The following is a 19,426-nucleotide window of genomic DNA, read 5'->3' on the forward strand; positions in this document are numbered from 1 at the left end:
AAATCAATGGAATGCTCAAGCAAATTATAGAAAAAAACCCGATCTAAATCCGTTAAGTGAAAGGCGGACAGACATACAAATGGGTCTAAAAAACTATAATAAATTTCATGCTTGGACCATGAAATTTTTAAAATCATTTCTTAGCAAGCACCTATGAGCCAAGGGTAACCTACATTCCAAATTTCAAGTCCCAAGTCTTCATGGTTCAAAAGATTTCGTGATAAGTGAGTCAGTGGCATTTGGCTTTTATATATATAGATAAAAGTAAATAAAATTTAAAGTGAGAAGCAATTGTACAAAGCACAAGAATGTAATATAATGTAAATAGTCAATGTGTGACAGTACAGACTCCACAAAGACAGTGACTAGGGCAGGATTTGGACTCTAGTAGTCCTGAGCTAAGACACTGCAACATTTGTCTGAACCAGCCACACAATTTTATTTTTTTTTCGCTATAATGAGGCTTTATGTTTGTATTCTTTATTTCTGAAAATCTAAATGTGGGGTTTTCATAAAGCCCTGTGAAATCTGGTCAGTTTTTTTTTTCTGGCATTTAATAAGGCATAGCCCAAAAATGTTGCAAAAGTCCTTTGTCTGAAAGTCAAGAATCCACTAAGCCAAACACTCCTGCCAGGTTCTTCACTGCGATGCCAAAAGACTCAGCTACATGAAGGAGCCACGCTGGAGGTGAATCGCCATATGCAGCGTGCAAAACGGTTTGCGAGGGGTATTCTTAAAACAATCCTTTACAACTGAGGTTAAAACACAATGAAGTAAGCAGTCTTTAAAACCGAGTTTTGTTACGATGCGACAGCATACACCTGTAAAACAAACTGTTTTACACGGTACATACAGCAATTGCATCCACGACAAACGTACATCTTCTTAGATGCTCCTGCAGGAACACAGAAAGTCTTCGTGAGTCACAGGTGAATCTGGACTGTGCAAAGACGACAACAACTCAAGTGACAAGTTAGAGGTGGGCACATGAGCGATGGCGGTCCGCCAGTTTTCAGTCACGGACGATTGTGTGTTGGTTTGTTCCGTGCATTGTTACAATGTTGCTTTTCTTGCTGATTTATTACATTACCGATTTTTCAAATGTTAATTTTCTCCTGTGCTTAAAAATCATTAAAAGACCGGCCTGATTATGCGGGTATGGTACGACACGGGTTGGCTAGTATATTTTAAAGTCCCAGAATATCACAAGTGTCTCACAAGAAGGAGACCACAAGAAAAAAAACTGGCTGGTAGAGAAAAAAATGAAGCACAAAAGCAAAAAAAGTCTAAAAAGGCAATCCAATGTAATCAATTCAAAAACACAATCCAATAAGCAGAATCCAAAGACAGGAGCAAATAAATTCAGAAACCAGGATAATCGAAACCAAAAGACAAAACTTACTATAAACTCCAATCCTAACTCAATGCCCCTCTACTGGGTTCTCTTTCTTGCTGACATCTAAAGACAAAGGGAGGACCCAGCAACTGTGATGTCACAGTGGCCCCGCCTCTTGAGGTTCCACCCAGAAAATATCCAGACTATTCCACCCATTTAAAAACAAAGTACATAATTAAAGTACAGTAAACAGAATTAACACTAAAACATAAGAAATAATCAATCAAAACAACAAAAATGAAAATGAAACAAAAATAAATAAACCCAGGCTGTAACATAGCAGAGACCCTCAACAAACTGGGTGAGTTGGAAAGGTAAGAGACAGCATGTGAGAAAAGTTAGCCTGAAATTTATGAAGAGGATGAATACTTTTCCCAAGATTTGTTCAATTTTTTTCCCCTACAAGTGTTTTTTTTTTTTTTTGGGGGGGGGGTCTTTTCTTCTGTAGGAGTCAAGGCTGGGGGGCTGTCAAAATACAAGGTATGTTAAAGCTAACTGAGACATTCCTCATGTGATCTGGGGCTACACAAGAAATAAATTGTTGTTGTAATGCTTTTTAAATCTTACAGTTTTTCTTTATTAGCATTTTCAATTTGTTTCATTTGATTTGACATGAAGTACAATGGTTTGCAGATCAGCTATAAAAATTCTTAATTTAATTAACTTTACGTTTAGAATCTGAGATAATACAATGTGAAGATAGGGCTGAATACTTTTTCAAGAGCCTATATATAGAGACACTGAGACTGAGATCAATATACATTACTTGTAGTATTAAGGTAATAAAAGTATAAAAAACATACTTTCATTTCTCTCACAAAAATTGCAGTGGTGCAGTGGTAGTAGGCCAGGGTTTATGTCCCATTTGCTCCCTGTGTGGAGTTTGCATGCTCTCCTTGTGTCATCAGGGGTTTTCTCTGGGCACTGCAGCTTCCTGCTACAGTCCAAAGATATGCAGGTTAGGGGGATTAGCTATGCTAAACCGGCCCTTGTGTGTGGCTGTTTAGTCACTCTACAATAGAGTGGAACCTTATACCAGGAATTGCTCCTGTTTTATGCCCTATGCTTGCTGAGACAGGCTCCAGCTTCTCCGTGATCACGCTCAGGATAAAGCAGGTTGAGAAAATGAATAGAATATAACTATTTTTAAGGTGGGTACACAGTAACAAATCATGAAATGTATATGCAGTAATTCAAAAGGTAAAGTAACACATAGAGAAGAAATAATTGCAATCCGAAAAATGAGCCAATGTACATGACAAAATTAATGCAGCAATTTATGTAGGATTCTACAGTGTGGCATCTTTGAGAGCTGGTCTTTGTTAGACTTACACTACAAAGAGGTCCAGATGTTTTCCTCATATTTTTCCATGGTATGATTTCTTCTTGTTCGTTTATTTTCAGTTTTGTCTGCAAAGTCTGAAGCTTTTGTTTTTCCATTATCAAACCTGCTTAATGCTGTTTTGTTTTAAGGTCATAAGGTTCAGTGCTTATCCTGGAAGCAGGCATTAGACAGAAACAAAACGTGGATAGGGTGCCAGTCTATCACATGGCACATTTACATATACTTATAAAGACCAGGTCAGTTTAAAATCAGCATTTAGCTCTCAAATGAAATCTTTAGCAGATATTGGAAGAATGTACAAACTTTAAGATTAATAAGCTGGATATAATTTCTTAAAGTTATAGTTCTAAAATATTGACTTCTTCATATATATCAATAACCTGAATAAAGTTAAAAATTAACAAAAATATGTTTATTCATTTGTGGTGAGTGGCTGGGGCTGCTACCCAGCCGGGACACCCAGGAAGACTGGAGGAGGGCTTGCGCCTCCTCCAGACCACGAGGGGGCGACCGGCCTGGTACTTCCGGCACACTGTGGAGTGCCAGTGGAAAATTGCTGGGAGGCACCTGGAGCACATCCGGGTGTGTCTAAAAGGGGCCGCCTCCCTCCATTCGATGGCTGGAGTTGGGAGAGGAGAAGGACAGAGCTCGAGAGGAGAGGCAAAGAGACGCCCTGAAGAAAGAGAGAGGCAGTGTGAGGCCTGGACTTTGGGGGGGTTTGTGGGTTGTGTGGCACTTGTAAATATATAGTGTAAATAAATGTGTAGTGGTGCTTTTCAACATGTCTACCTGTCTGTATCCGGGGCTCGTTCCACACATTATTAGTAATAATAATAATAATAGTAAAAAATTTCAGAAATATATGTGCTGATAAGAAACATCTGAGCACGGTGATCTGTAAATAATATGATCTTGTTAAACACAAAAACACAACAGTATAAGATCAAAGGCTTTTGTCCACTAACAGATATTGGAACAACAGGCAAAGAAAAAGCAACAAAAATAGCAAATTATATATATATATATACTAGCCATCTATACTAGCTTCATCCGCATATTAGTAAAACAGGACAGTGAGGAGGGCCCCACCCAGCTCTCTACTCTTAACGTTACTCTTCCCCGTCCCCTTGGCTCACCACCTCTGTCTCAGATTAGCATAAATATATCGCTCCTGCAAGCAAACTATGATTCTTAGTGCAATGAGAGAAGTCGCAAAATCAACCGGAATGTTCAAGCAAATTACAGAAAAAAAAGAGCTAAATCCATTAAGTAGTTCTATTGTTCGCTAACTAAGCGGAGTTAAGATTTCGCCCCGAGGCAGATGCGTGAGTCAGGAGGGCCTCGCCCCCCTCCCCGCAACCCAATGAGTCTCTCTTAGATTCGCATTAATAAATTGGTACTGCAAGTGAACTATGATACTTAGCATGATAAGAAAGTCGCAAAATCAATGGAATGCTCAAGCAAATTATAGAAAAAAACCCGATCTAAATCCGTTAAGTGAAAGGCGGACAGACATACAAATGGGTCTAAAAAACTATAATAAATTTCATGCTTGGACCATGAAATTTTTAAAATCATTTCTTAGCAAGCACCTATGAGCCAAGGGTAACCTACATTCCAAATTTCAAGTCCCAAGTCTTCATGGTTCAAAAGATTTCGTGATAAGTGAGTCAGTGGCATTTGGCTTTTATATATATAGATAAAAGTAAATAAAATTTAAAGTGAGAAGCAATTGTACAAAGCACAAGAATGTAATATAATGTAAATAGTCAATGTGTGACAGTACAGACTCCACAAAGACAGTGACTAGGGCAGGATTTGGACTCTAGTAGTCCTGAGCTAAGACACTGCAACATTTGTCTGAACCAGCCACACAATTTTATTTTTTTTTCGCTATAATGAGGCTTTATGTTTGTATTCTTTATTTCTGAAAATCTAAATGTGGGGTTTTCATAAAGCCCTGTGAAATCTGGTCAGTTTTTTTTTTCTGGCATTTAATAAGGCATAGCCCAAAAATGTTGCAAAAGTCCTTTGTCTGAAAGTCAAGAATCCACTAAGCCAAACACTCCTGCCAGGTTCTTCACTGCGATGCCAAAAGACTCAGCTACATGAAAATCCAGAAAGAACTTTTATTTATTGACAGGCTCCATACAGTAAGTAACCATGAATAGATGGTAACACATTTGTGACATACTAATGGGTCATGATTTTAAAAGAACTCTCCAAGTCCAAGTCCAGTTTTTTTTTATTCTAGAAGGAATTTTCTAGGCAGTCTACCATAGAAGGTTTTAGTTCTTTTCTCCATATTAGGAAATTTTTCAAGGTGTAAAGAACCAACATTATGCTAAGAACCCACCCAGAATGACATGGCACATTGTCAAACAATACTTCTATGTGGAACCACACAACTCAGTAATAACCTTAAAGTGCCATTAAAGAACCAAGATTTTTAAGGCTGTGTGATGAACAATAAGTAGCTCAATAACTGTTAATTCCCCCAATATTACATACTAGCAAAATACTCGCGCTTCGAAGTGGAGAAGTAGTGTGTTAAAGAAGTTATGAAAAAGAAAAAGAAACATTTTAAAAATAATGTATGCATCGAAGGTTCTCAGTTGTGCTTGTGCTATCTCGTGCGATCTTGCGATGTCCACGGCTTTATTTAATGTTAGCTCAGACCCGGCACTTAAAAGTTTATTTCGCACTTTTGCTGAGTTTTTGTCAAACACTATTCTGTCCCTGACCATCTCATCTTCGTTTGCATAAGCACAGTCCTTCATCAGCAATTTTAACTCTGTTACAGCAATTTTAACTCCGTTAGAAAGTAATTAAAAGTTTTGTTTTTACCCTGCGACAGCGTGTCTATGAACTTAATTTTAAACTTAAGCTATACACCGTGCCTTCCTATTGATATGTCCTCAAAGGCTTGTTCAGCTTCAGAGGGTTGTTCCTCTCTTACTGCATCAATAAACAGCTAGTCTTCATCTTTATCTGAGACATCACACACTGCATGCATGGGTTTACCTTTCCCAGTCCTGCAAACTATAGCGAATTGGTTCAATTTACCACATTTTTTACACTGTCTTCCTTTAGCTGGACATTGACTTTTTCCACGGTGTGCTTTGTTTCCCAGTTGCTGCACTTATGAATATGCTTGTATGCTTCTCTCGCTTCATATTCTTTTGCTGCCTTCTCAATTGTGTAATGCGTTATTTGTTCAGTGCTCTTTGGAGCTCTTGCTTGTTCTCTGCGTATTGCATTCACAATCAGTTCACGTGAGCCGCTCGTAGTACATGCATCGAAGGTTCTCAGCTGTGCTTGTGCGTTCTTGCGATGTCCACGGCTTTATTTAATGTTAGCTAAGACCCGGCACTTAAAAGTTTCTCTCGCACTTTCGCGAGTTTGTGCCAAACACTAGTCTATCCCTGACCATCTCATCTTCGTTTGCATAAGCACAGTCCTTCACCCGCGAATATTTAGCAGCAGCATGTCTATTGGATTGCTGCTGATGGACGGCCTTATATGGGCAGGCACTCAATCACGTGGGAGGCGTGATGATGAGGGACGCAACTCCGCCTCACACAGCGACTGAGCTGCAGGCTATTTCAAAGGCCAAATTTCAGCTTTCTACCTACACGGGAAGTTGGAGAATTACTGATGAGTGAGTGAGTGAGTGAGTGAGTGAGTGAGTGAGTGAGTCAGTCAGTCAGTCAGTCAGTCAGTCAGTCAGTCAGTGAGGGCTTTGCCTTTTATTAGTATAGATTCCCTTCATTGTACTTTTGGGATGAGCATAATGTACTGTATATGAATTGCGTTTTTAACATCCTTAGAATAAATAAACCTTTTCCATAATTTTTGCATTTTTTTCTTTATTTGTTGTTTCAACAAAGATTTTATACAGGAAACCTGTGTGGAGAACAAGCTGTAAATTATTCTAGCTCCCTGCTTACTTGATTTCTGAAGTGGTACTCTGATGCCACTGATCATTTTATTGATGGGCTACACTAACCTCAAAAAAGTATCTGCTGTTTCTTTCAGTTATTCATTATGTTTGTTTTATTGTTGAGACTCCAGTCTTCTGCTGCTTTTGTATTCATTTCATTTGTGTGAGCTTTCTACAAACCTTCCAGCAGCAGAGGCCCGAGTTAAATGGAGCATTGTGTTAGACGTTTGTATAGTCTATTGACTGAATGATATAACATGATTCATACCGCATATAAAAAAAAGGGATTTAGTGCTTTTTTGTTACTGCATTTTTAAATTGTTGCTACTTTAATAATGTGGTTATGTGTATTTTTGAAATATAAATTATTAGGTTTTGAGAAAATAGTTGTGGGAAATGTAACAATTATCCCCATTCTTGATGTTGTCAGAGATTCTTATAATCAAACAAAAGAAAAGAACATAAATTTTAATTGAACAGAATAATTGCTGGTTAAGAAAATGTAAAGAACCAAGGAAAATGTACTTATGGAGAGTTAATACTATTTAAGTTTAATTACAAGTAATAGAAAGAATAATGAATCATATAATGTATAAAATTGCATTCCACCTTTTGAGAATTCTTGTAATTTTTTCAGTGGGGACTTGGACAGACAAGCTACTGAATGGATTAAAAGTTGTATCTTCAGTGTGAGAAATCAAGGAGTCCAGTTAGTGCTCCACTGATACTGAATTTTATTTCAGTACTATCAAATCTGCAATTACTTAGCTAGGCGGAATCCAAGAATTTTGGATTTGCATATTGTAAGTAGACAAATTGCAGGATACTTCTAATCAGCAGCACACAAAGCACACATTGTTCTTATAATGCCCAGTCACTGACCAGCACTGTAGTTCTAGTTAGTTAAGAGGTTGGGCGACAAAACTATAGCATTTTGTGGTTAAAATAAAAAAGGAACACCAAATTAACTCTTATTTGAATTTGAGCACATTGTAGCAAGCACTGAGGTGGAAGGACTCAGAAACTAAATGAATAACAGTTCAGCCCAATTACAGGCTTGTTCATTGAACAAAAATAAACTGCAGCACCATTTTCTAAGAACTTGATGAGACAGATTCTTTTACTTTTTGTTTCAGGCCATGATAAGCATCTCAAAAGTACATATATGACCTGGGAACTGTTTCATGACAGTATGGTGTGGTATAGCGGGTCCGTGGCTTCTGAAAAAAGTCAGGTTTTTTAAATCCGTATAGCCGTGTCGTTCTCCGTGGGTGCGATTGCACAACCGCGGGGAGTTAATGGGGTGATTGGAGCGAGTTGCACCTGCACGTGAGGGTGCGGTTGTTTGCCTCATTAGCTTCCTGCGGTGTGTAATTAAGACGCTGTGCCCACGGAGGCAGAGAGGTGTATATGTGTATATATAAGTGAAGGTACACCAGAGGGGGGGTTAAATCGTAGAAAAAGAGAGGATAAATCGGAAAGAAATCATGGAGGAAAAGAATTTTTGATGAAGAGAGAAAAGCTGATGCAGTAAAAAGTCGGAAAACAGCAGTCAGGGGGTGACGATCCGGCCACCTGGTAGGTGGAAACGCCATGAGCTGGGGTCCTGAGAAGGAGCGTTATTCTGTTGCGCTCAAGGGGCTAGTTTGCCCCACTGAATGTACCAGTGAGTGGGGTGAGCAGGAGAGGTGCCCTCCCGAAGGATCGAGGGAGGAGAGTTGACCTCGGCAGTCTGGCAGTGACTTCCTGATGGAGGCCAAGACGGAGGTTAACTGAAGGTGCTCGTGGTTGTTGGTCTCCGCTGGCCGCGAGTAATGGTGAACCGGGGAGAAAGAGACGGAGGTGGGCTGGAGAGTAAACAGAGAGAAAGAGACTGCGTTTTAATTGCTGCTTATATTAACCTTGCATTTTAAAGGATTTATTTATTGTTGGTTTTAACTCCACTGGACACTTGATTTTATGGAATTATTTATTGAACTTTGACATTGCACTTTTTGGTTTTTGATTGTTTTGAATAAAAGCACTTTATGGAATATCCCCTGGCCTTGAGAGATCTGTCCCTATGTGTCAGCTCATCTCGGTAACATTATCGACGGTGTTGGGTTCAAGGGCTCCTGAACAGCGATAGGAGCATGGAGTCGAACCCGCATTGTCACATATGGATGAACAGAAGATGGAAAAGACAAAAATCAAGGCCAAAAACAGCTTGCTGTTATCAAGAAGCTAATCAGAAAACGAAAACTACCACGACCCATACATAAACATATTTTGACGTCAAAATAACACTAAAGAATCTGTTGTCCTGAAATTCTTTTTAATTTTTCTAATTCTTAAAACAACTAAAAATAGATTTATAAAAAAGGAGGTGTGTGTTGCTACCCTAAAATGCATTTTGGGTGATGCATTCACAATATGCATTTGGTAAGGCCAAAATGGTGGCTAATACCAAAATAAAAAAACAAAATGGTGGCAATTGTGACAAGCAAAATGGCACTCAAAATTTAAATCAAAAGTAAAAACACAAAGAAAATAACAGACAATTCAAAACATACAAAATTAGGAAAATTTCAGCAATCTCCTATTTTGCCACAACATTGAAATGGCAGAGAGAGAATTTACTATAAGATGGTGCAGATGATGAAAGACAGCCCAAGGCCAAAGGCAAAATTCAAGATGGAGGTGTCAAAAAACAAAAAAAGGAAATGTTTGTGCCAAATCACAAATGAAAAACCAAAGTTGAAGATCAAGCAAACAGTCATTACTCCTCTAGTAGGTGTTTTACTAGTTAGCCAAAAGATTTTTTACACAATGCAAAAGTTTTATGGTCTCAATAGCATTCTACCAACTTCAATAGCAGCAGCTTAGTAGCTGCATTGCTACAGGATGGAAACTGGCAGGTAAAACTGAGCAAAATCATCAGGAAAACAAGGTATACACAATACCAGGAAGAGTTTGTGATCATATACCAAAGACAAAACGAAAAGTGAAGCCCAAAGTTAAAACTGGCTAGCCTAAAAAATAGAAACTGTGAAATATGTATACAGTAGTGCACTAAAAATATTTTACAACATGGAAAACTCAGTGTTTGGACATAGGACGATGTGTGATGCTAGTTAAAGTAGTGTAACCAACAAATAAAGGGAGTGCATTAACTAGCAACTGGTCACCACTTAATAACAACTGATGTTCAAAATGGTGACTCCTACGAACAAAAACATAAAATGGCAAGTCAATCAAAATTACAGCAGAAACCAAACATCCAGAAAACTGGAAACACACACTTTTTCTCCCAACTTTACATATCATACTTATTCTATAGTTGCTTAAGTAGCATGCTTTTTGCAATCATTTTCTAATTTGTTTAATCAAAAATACAGAGAAAATAAATTTTCCTTGCACAAAACAATTATATATATATATATAATTTATTGCAAAATTAGCTTTCTGCATTTTTCTCTCCTTCAAGATATCATACATTTATTTTTATATTTTGTTGAATCTATTTTGAACACTTACTTAGTTAGAAATGATTTCCCAACACCAATACTCTTCTTTTATAATTGGTAAAACAGTCTATTATATTACTAGACTATTCTTGTCATAGATGTGATTAAATTTGTAATACCTGTAATTAGTCATATAAATGGGATATAAAAAAGTTTAATATGACCGATGATTTTCAAACTTACAAATATTTGATTTTTAAAAAAATAAGTAATAAAAACATGAGGCAGGTATTTATATCTAAATTGGAAGTTTAACTGTAAAGAAAAAAATGGCAACATTAGATGACAGTGTCTAGGAGATAAAGAAAAAAGGAAAACAAAAGATATGGAAGGAATATGTTTGGGAAGGGTTTTCTATTTATCTGGATTGTTTGATGACATTGCTTCATGATCCTTCACAGGCTTGTCAGATTAAACATGTCACTAACGTTAGATTATAAGATCATCTCAATGCTGTAAAAAATCGCTGTTAATTTTACAGTGTAAAACTGTTAAATAGTGAAGGTAAACAACTGTAAAATGTAAAATGGTAAAGCATGTTTTAGTAACACTGAAGCACTGAAATTAAACATATAGACCAATGTAATATTTTTAAAATGATTAACTCATAAATAATATCTCATTCTGTAAAAAAAATAGTAAACAAGTAAATTCCATCAGAAGGGAATTTGATTTATACGTTCAGTTTTATCGCACCAAACTGTTTAAAGAAAAGTTTCTGTTTGTTCCTCTTGTGACGTGCGGGTCCCTGCACCCTAAAACACGAGGCTGAGTCTAAGTAACTTTAGCAAAACCAGCTTTATTCAGCTTGAAACAGGAACAGCAAGGTTATTTATTGTACCACTCTCTTATACACAGACACAACAATCAGCCAGGGTCGTGGCCAGGTAGTCCTGTTCCCTGCATTTCTAATGTTCCTTGCATCACCCATTGACGGCAAGCGCTTATAGCGCAAATGCCAATTAACTCAGATCTGCTTTAGCTGCAAGCCACTTTCTCAATGGGAGCCCACAGTTGCCCTGGCAGCTGATAAACTGTCTTCCACAGACTCAGCGATCGCGCTTCGGGACGCTCTCTGGTGTGTTGTCCCACTGGGGGTAGTCCCAAACGAGTTTAGAAACTTTACATTCTAATACACTGTCACATGGTGTGATTGCCATATCCTTCTATATAAAACCGTTCGGGATTGTCCTTCCGTCCCGTGAGTGCTACGCAGGCGCGGAGTTTCACATACGCCCCGTCCATTTTGCAATGCACGATGGGATTTGTAGTTTCGTTTTTCCAGGTAAAAGATGATTTTCTACTCCAGACTGTGCGATATCTTCTTCTTCTTTCTTACTATATAAAAGCGGTCGGGATTGTCCTTCCGTCCCATGAGTGGAAAGCGTAGTGGTATTCCGCTTATCACAGACTTACTAGTTGCAGCTTGCGGTACGAAGCGACATGATGTGAGCAGAGTTCTGGTGCTCCCATCATTCCCTTGCTTTTGTGCGCGATGCACTGGAAAAATAGACAAAATTATGTCTCGGGAAATAATTAATGTTGATGGAGTACAAATGCCACACCGCGTAGTAAATATCAGGGGGGTTCAAAAGGGCGACGTCAATATAGAAAAAAAGTTAAAATTTCATCACAAAAATAACAGAAACTACGAGTATTATAGTAATACGGCTCAAATGCAATATAACCAAATTAGTGAGTTTGTATAAAATATCAAATTGATCTACATATTGAATTGCCTTAAGAAGTGGTCAACTTAAAAGTCGGTCGCCTTGAAAGGCGGGTCAGCCTAGTAGAGTATAATGCAGTTAGTCAGAACTTTGACTTTTTTTTCTTGGCACCAATTTTTAAATGTGCATACAGTTATAATATTTGCACAAGGAAATACCATATTGCTATATTAAATACCATATTATTCCTGGTGATAAAATACTTAAACTGGTGAAAAATACTTAAACAGAGTTAGTAAACATATTTTTCCACAAGTCTTGAAGGTTTTTTCATTACGGAAGATGATTTATGCAGGGTTCTTTTTGATAAACCTGTAGCACACCTTACACCAGACAACACAGCATAATTGCATTAAACTGTAAATTCTTTTCAACATGTTTGTAGTTGATTGCTGTAATTTTATTGATGCTGTATACTGAAACTGTATAATGGTCTGTGCTTTTGACAGAGATTTTGATGGTTTAACAATTGGCACATTTTTTAACCACATTTCAGCTTACTGGTAAAACCTTCAATTTTATTGTAATGTTCCGTGTACAAACAAATTCTTTACTGTATAATTCTTTATTCATCTTCAAAAAATTATACCATAGACCTCAAAATATTGTCATTGTATTTTTTATGGTCACTTTTTTTTACAGCACTGGTCTGGATAATTCATTCTGCTATTTCACACCATAAAGCACTATTGAAAATATTGGGAATAATCATTTGATTGAAGATTTACCTAATGCAGACATCACAGACTACCTAAACAATTATGATCTGCATTGTGAGGTGAACAAGTTGTTTGTGGAACACATTAGAAGTACTGTACATTAAAGAGTGCATTGAACCTGAACAAGTTTAAGTATTCCTGTAAGTACACATGAATAGAATTATAAAAAGGACAGTATATTATTAGTGGTCCAGTTGGTTAAGTTATAGAACATGATCCATATAGAAGGCCATATTAGAGATATCAGGATGCCATTTACGGAGGTTCCTCCCATATAACAGAAGGACAGGTCACTGGTCACTCTCGTTTGTCAAACTTCTTATTTATGTTCTATGTTATTGTACTTGTACTGTAAAACCTTTCATTGAGTGATTTCGTTTCACTTAAGTGCAATTTACATGGAGGATAATTTATGAAACATTCCATACTATCTTTTTTATTTTTTTTGCCACAGACTCCTGGTACTGTGCTAGGAAATGTTGCTTGCCCTTCAAACCCTGTGATTCTCTGCTACATTTTGTTCTTGTCATTTGTTAAATTCAGCCACGCTGTTTTTAAATATTTTTATATATGTAATTATCTCTTCTGGTGGGCAGTAATTAAGATATAGTGGGTTGGATGATGGATGGATGGATGGATGATTATCTCTTTATGTTACTTTGCCGGTTACTGCTTATTTTTTGCTGTACAGTCCTGTGCCACGCAGGACTCCTGAATGGCTGTTCTTTTGATATCACCTCTGTGATGGTCACTTTTGTGCATCTGTCACTTAACAAGTGCATGGCATGTATGAGTTAACTTTATGTCAAAGTAACTGCATTTTTGATAAAAATCGGTCCAAAAGTGAAGGAAACTGTTGATTTCTCTGGTTTGTATTGAAAAACTTGATACTGACAATTTTGTCTTATTGTAACTATATGCTTTTTTCAGTTTTTGTACATTTTAGATCAAGCACTGATTAACCTTTCATTTTAATAAATATATGTCTCTTATGTTTCTTTTGGCGGAAGTAGAGAAGCCAGAATTGTTAAAACCTATTTTGTAACAAAGAGTTATTTATTTATTTATTTAAATATAAACTTGTTAATATGGGTTCCTCTGGGCACACTGGAATACTTATAGAGATAAAAGATATGACTTCCGGAGCTAGAGATGTTCTCTTATTGTAATTACGTGTATGCAGCATCACATGAAAGGCTGTCTGCTATCTCAGGTTTGCTGCTGAGACTGTGGATTGGAAATTAGCTAGTTTTAAAGTTCGTGGATGGAACAGTAGTTTAGAAATGGTTCAGGAGATGTCAGTAAAAAAAAAAAGTAAATAAAAAGTTAACAATAAATTTATCTCATATTTTAGATATCTTTATTTGAAGAGCTAGTATTTTTTGTGTTTTTTGAGGAGAATGAGGAATGTGAAAGTTGAATAGGAGAAGAGTGGGTGAAACAGCTGAATAACGTCTACAGTGAAAGTCGCTTTACTGAAAGTGACAAGAACGAAATGTTATCTGGTGCATTTCTGACTCCCAATGACAATACATTTGGAGCAATAGACCTATTCTGTTGCAAAGGCCACAGTTGGCTTCAATAAGCTGAAAATCTGTGCCAGAAAACTAAAAAACAGATAAACACTTAAAAAGGGCAAGCAGACTGAAGGAAAAATCATTTAATTCACTTGCTGCTTTTTGATTGGCAGACAAACTCCTAAATGATGCTGGTGATACAGTTCTGTGCTCATCATTAAAAAATGACTCATTCATAAACCTGAAAAAAGAAAAATAAATGCACCCATTTTACTGCATCTACAAATAATAATCTTTGTTGAGCATTATTGGACCAATGTCAAAGTGCTGCCTCTGAAATTAATACAATTAAAGTATTATATTTAAAATGACTTTTAACTCTTAAGTGCAGGAAGCTTTCTCATATTTGCTCTTTAATGAGCTTGTATTGGTAAGTTAGATTTTATTTTTCTTGTATGATTTGTGCATATGGAGCTCGAGTGAATTCTGTGCATTGCTACCTTTCACTCCTTTTCTGAAATGTTGAATGAGAGATCCTTTTCCCACTGTACCCTGGGATCTTTGAAAGGCAGGGACTTTAAAATGTTTTTATATATTACAGAAATGCTATCTGAGTCGTCAAGACTGAGCAATATTTTTTTCTGGCATAGAGGTAGGTGAGAGGTGAGGAAAATTGGGCAGGTTTTGTTTAACAAAGTTTCTAATTTGGAGGTGGTGAAAGAAATGTGTTGCTGGAAAGTTAAATTTGGAATGTAATTGTTCATAGGATGCAAAGATGTTGTCTATGTACAAATTTCTGAGTGATTTAATCCCGAATGTTTTCCAGACATTAAATACTGTGCACGTTTGAGAGGGTGGAAAAAGGTGGTTATTGTGCAGAGGTGCCACAAATAAAAGCTTCTCTATCTTAAAATGCTTCCTATATTGGTTTGTGAATAAAGCACTATTGGGTTGTTAGTATATTGGCGATGAATTGTATTTACTGGGGTACAAAGTAAAAGAGGTACTGCAGGATTTTATTTCTATTGCGGACCAAGCCTGTGTATGTTCATCTATTTGTGTCCATGTCCAGGTATTTATAGCTTGCATATTTGCCACCCAGTAATACAAATGAAAGTTAGGTAGAGACATGCCACCTTCTGTCTTAGGTCTTTTTTTAAGACATCTAAATAGACAAAGAAGTGTCTTGTAAATGAGCTATCACTCAAAGAAACACACATTCATTTCCCAAAACATCTCTTTACATTACAGTTTCAGTGAATAAAACTAAAAAATGAAATAAAGATCAGCACCTTCTGCAACATAAAAGTCTAGCTATTGTCTAGATCTCAATGACAAACCAGGCTGCATTTAATACCACATAAATGAATTAAACTGTGCAGTTTGACCTGTTTGATACCACAAATAAATTGAAATCTCCAGACATTATAGACTTCAGATTTGAGTAGTGTAGTTTGTATTATGCTATTTTCGTAAAATAAAACAGTTAAATATTTTTTATATGAACATCTTCTCACATAATGATGATTCATGGAATGTTTCAATTTCTATTTCTTTTTTCTGTCTTTTCAGAAGAAGTCTTTTTGTTAGATTTAGCTTGCACCTAAAGTAATAGGTTTGTAACTGTTAATGATAAATTCTATAGCATCGTTTGCTGTCAGTGGTAAATTTACAAAAAAAAAATATATATACATACAGTATACTTTATATGCAGTATATACTTTATATCCATGCACATGTATCAAACACACACACACATGCTATGTAATGTTTTGCTTTGTTTTCCAGTTATTTTTGTATTGGCAGTTACTTTACTTGCTGTCACTTGTCATCCATTCTTTTATTCAATTTTTTTATAGAAATGAATATATAAAAAAGAACTAAAAATGTTGTGCAGCACTGTCAAAAACCATATGCAGGCACTGACACTTTCTAAAGACGTACTTCATTTATCTGTCAGAATTGTTTATTCTGAGCTCACCATTTAATTAATTGAAGATGACATAATAGGGACAAGTTTACAAGTTGGAAAAAAATAAGGAGTAGGAAAAATCAAATCAAAATATAGAATGTTTGGTATACATCATAGGAGACTGACGGCTGTTACTACAACATAAAATCAAGCAACAAAATATTCCTGACAAGTCAGCGTATGTCTGATTCAATGTAAAAATCAAAGAGAGTTTGGAAGGCATTGATTATCTATGTGACTGTGGTTTACTCCAACACCTGAGGACATGAGTATTATGTTCAACACTGATTATAAGATGGCACTGAGGAAGAGCATGGTGGTACGGGTGGGTAAATGTGCCATACAATAGATCGGCAATCTCTCCAATGTTGTTTTCAGCATGACACATTGCTATCTGGATAGGTTGCTGGGTTCCTTTACCTCCAAAAATGAAAAAAGCAGGGTCATAAGAAGGAATGGGTTATGAATATGTTGGGTGTTTATTTTAATTTTGACTTTGGTTTTAAAAAATCCCTTGTGTCATCCATATACCTTTTGTCTATATCTCTTCTAGAACAATCACACATTTCATTTCAGTAAACTGCAAAAAATGTTGTAGATGATAGAGAACACTCTTGAGCTGTACCCGAAACAAGGATCACTGACGGGCAGGACAAAAGCATACACTAAAGGGTGACTTAATTATTAAAAAAGAACATAAGAAAACAAAAGAACCAAACCGTTCAAAAAACAAATAAATACATTCAATTTCATTTCTCCCTTTTTTCTTCACGTGAGGGCAATACCCTCTCAATCTAGTGGGGTATCCTCTTAGAAATAAAGGTGCCAAATTGGTTCTTCATGGTGATCCCTTATTTTAGCTCCCAAAAGGGCCATCTGCTTGAAGATTCCAGGAAGAACCTTAATTAGATCCTTAATAGATTCCATAAATAGCTTTGAACAGATGAAAATGTATTTGTGAAATATCAGTGAGTTCATGATTTTAAAAGAACTCTTACTGCATACTATCACACTGGCTAAGTTCAGGTTTTCTTGATCTGTTGTAATCTGCTAGTTAGCCTACTACATGTGAAAGATTTCTGTTTTGTCCACATATTAAGAACCTTTTGAAAACCCTAAGATCCCATTTCATATGTAAGAAACTCATCCCTGAATGAAATGTTTCTTTGCCAAGCAGTAGGTCTGTGGAGAACCACACACCCTATTTTAGAATCAGTATTTTTATGAGTGTAGTTAAACCTTTCTCCATGGTGTTCACCTCTCAACATTAAGTTCACTGGTACATTAATCGGGAGACAAGATCAGGAGCACAAGACAAGGATTACTTCTGGATGAAATCTTGCCCAGCCCTGCCAAGCTTCTTCCTGGATGAGGAATGCTTGCAGGAATTCTCAGGGCTGGTGTAACAGAGTCCCCTCTCCTAGTCCCAGGTGGCCTCGCAATCCTGAATTAATTAAAAGCCCTAGTATGAGACCAGGTATCATTCCACCAATTCTAAGTCATTAAGCCAAGAACCCAAATATCTTTTTGTTATCTCTCTCTACCTCAAACCAAATACATCTGAGACCCTAATTGTAAATATATTATTTACTACCCTTGGTGGAATTTGTTCAGTTTTATTAGCCTGCCTATATGTGTTTCTCTTATGATGATTTATGTTATTTTTGTTGTTGGGCCCTGATAAGGCCATGTTCTAGCCTTGTAGTACCTTGGCAGCAACTGGTTTGACCTGCCACCTCCTTGCAATGTAATAAGAGTAAGTAATATTTAAGAAAAAAATATTAAACATTAGAGCTTTATAAGGACAGAAATAATTAAATAAATAAAAACACTGCAAATGGAATGATATAAAGGTTTTGAATATTTATAACTATGGTGGTACAACTGTTACCTCACAAATCCAGCATCCTGAGGTCCAACCCCGTACTTGGGATCTGTATCCAAATGGGGTTTCCCCCTAAAATCTCAAACATATGTTGGTTAGGTTGATTGGCCCTAAAGTGGACTTGTGCCCAAGGTGTAAGATCCTGCACCCCTATGACTCTGAAATAAATGAAGTGGGATTTGAGAAGGCTATTTAATTTAAAGTTTTCTATGAGTCTTGTTATGCCTTTTTGCTTGAAGCAACTCTTGTGTTCAGGGAGTAATTCATGAGACACCTACATTTGCATTATTTCCACTAGAATTTGTATTTTTTGTTTTGTAAAATTTTAATATGAACTGAAATATTTAAATTGTACAATTGCAAAATCTCTTGCTTACTTCTTCTACCGGTTTATATACCTGAACAGATCAAATGCTAAATCCTATTTATTCATCTCATGAGTTTTGTGTTTAGGTAAAAAAGAAAATCAGAAAGTCAATGAATAATGATAATGATTATATGAGGTTTTTATATTATTTGCTCAATGTATTAACTTTGTTTGTAATAACCTAAGGTCTTATTGAAGTAACTTGTTGCAATATTGTTAAATTGAAGTTCAGAGCTGGAAGTGGTGACATTCAATATCAAGTAGAGAATATTTCATTTTTTATTTGTTTGATTGTTTACTCTGTTGGGTAGTTACGCACTTCCTGCAAAATTCATTTAACTTTGACAGGCATATGCCATAAATAACACGGTCATCTCGGGAGAGGTTTTCAGATTAATAAGAAAGATGACTACACCTAATAAATGCCTTCAAGATCTTTTTATACTTTCATTTAATTTTTCATGATACGAGTTTTGGATTCTTCACATAGCTGCAAATATGGTTTTCTTAGGGAGTGTACAGTGGTTAGCTATGCTGTTTCACAACTCCACAGCATTGGGTTCAAAGCTCAGTCTAAACACTTCCCGTGCGAAATATGCATCTTCTCTGTGTTTCTGCCTAATTGTCTGTCCTCAGAGATGAATGGCTGCTCTAATGCAGTATGAGCATCACTTTCAAGGGTGGCTCCTGTCTAAATTGTGTTTAAATATGCTGAGATGGGATCTAGCACCCCAAAATCCTGCAAAGAAATAGATGGATTAAAAATAATGGTGGATGTAAGGTTTTCATAGCAAAGCTGTGTTTTTTTTTTTTATTATTTAAAGTATCAGGTATAAGTTAGAATAGATGCATTAGGCATGCGGCTGCATACGGTATTCGTAATATTGCAAATAATGTGTAATGTATCATAACTTTTAAGTATATGTAATTCAATTCTTAAAGTTTTAGGTAATGTATGAAAGTTTTCATTTATTTGTACTGTGTTATTTTTTCAGCTTTAGAGGAGACAAGATTTAAACAGAAAGGGTGTATATACTCGCAGATAA

This window comes from Polypterus senegalus, chromosome 9 (genome assembly GCF_016835505.1).
Source record: "Polypterus senegalus isolate Bchr_013 chromosome 9, ASM1683550v1, whole genome shotgun sequence".
NCBI classification, from domain to species: domain Eukaryota; kingdom Metazoa; phylum Chordata; class Cladistia; order Polypteriformes; family Polypteridae; genus Polypterus; species Polypterus senegalus.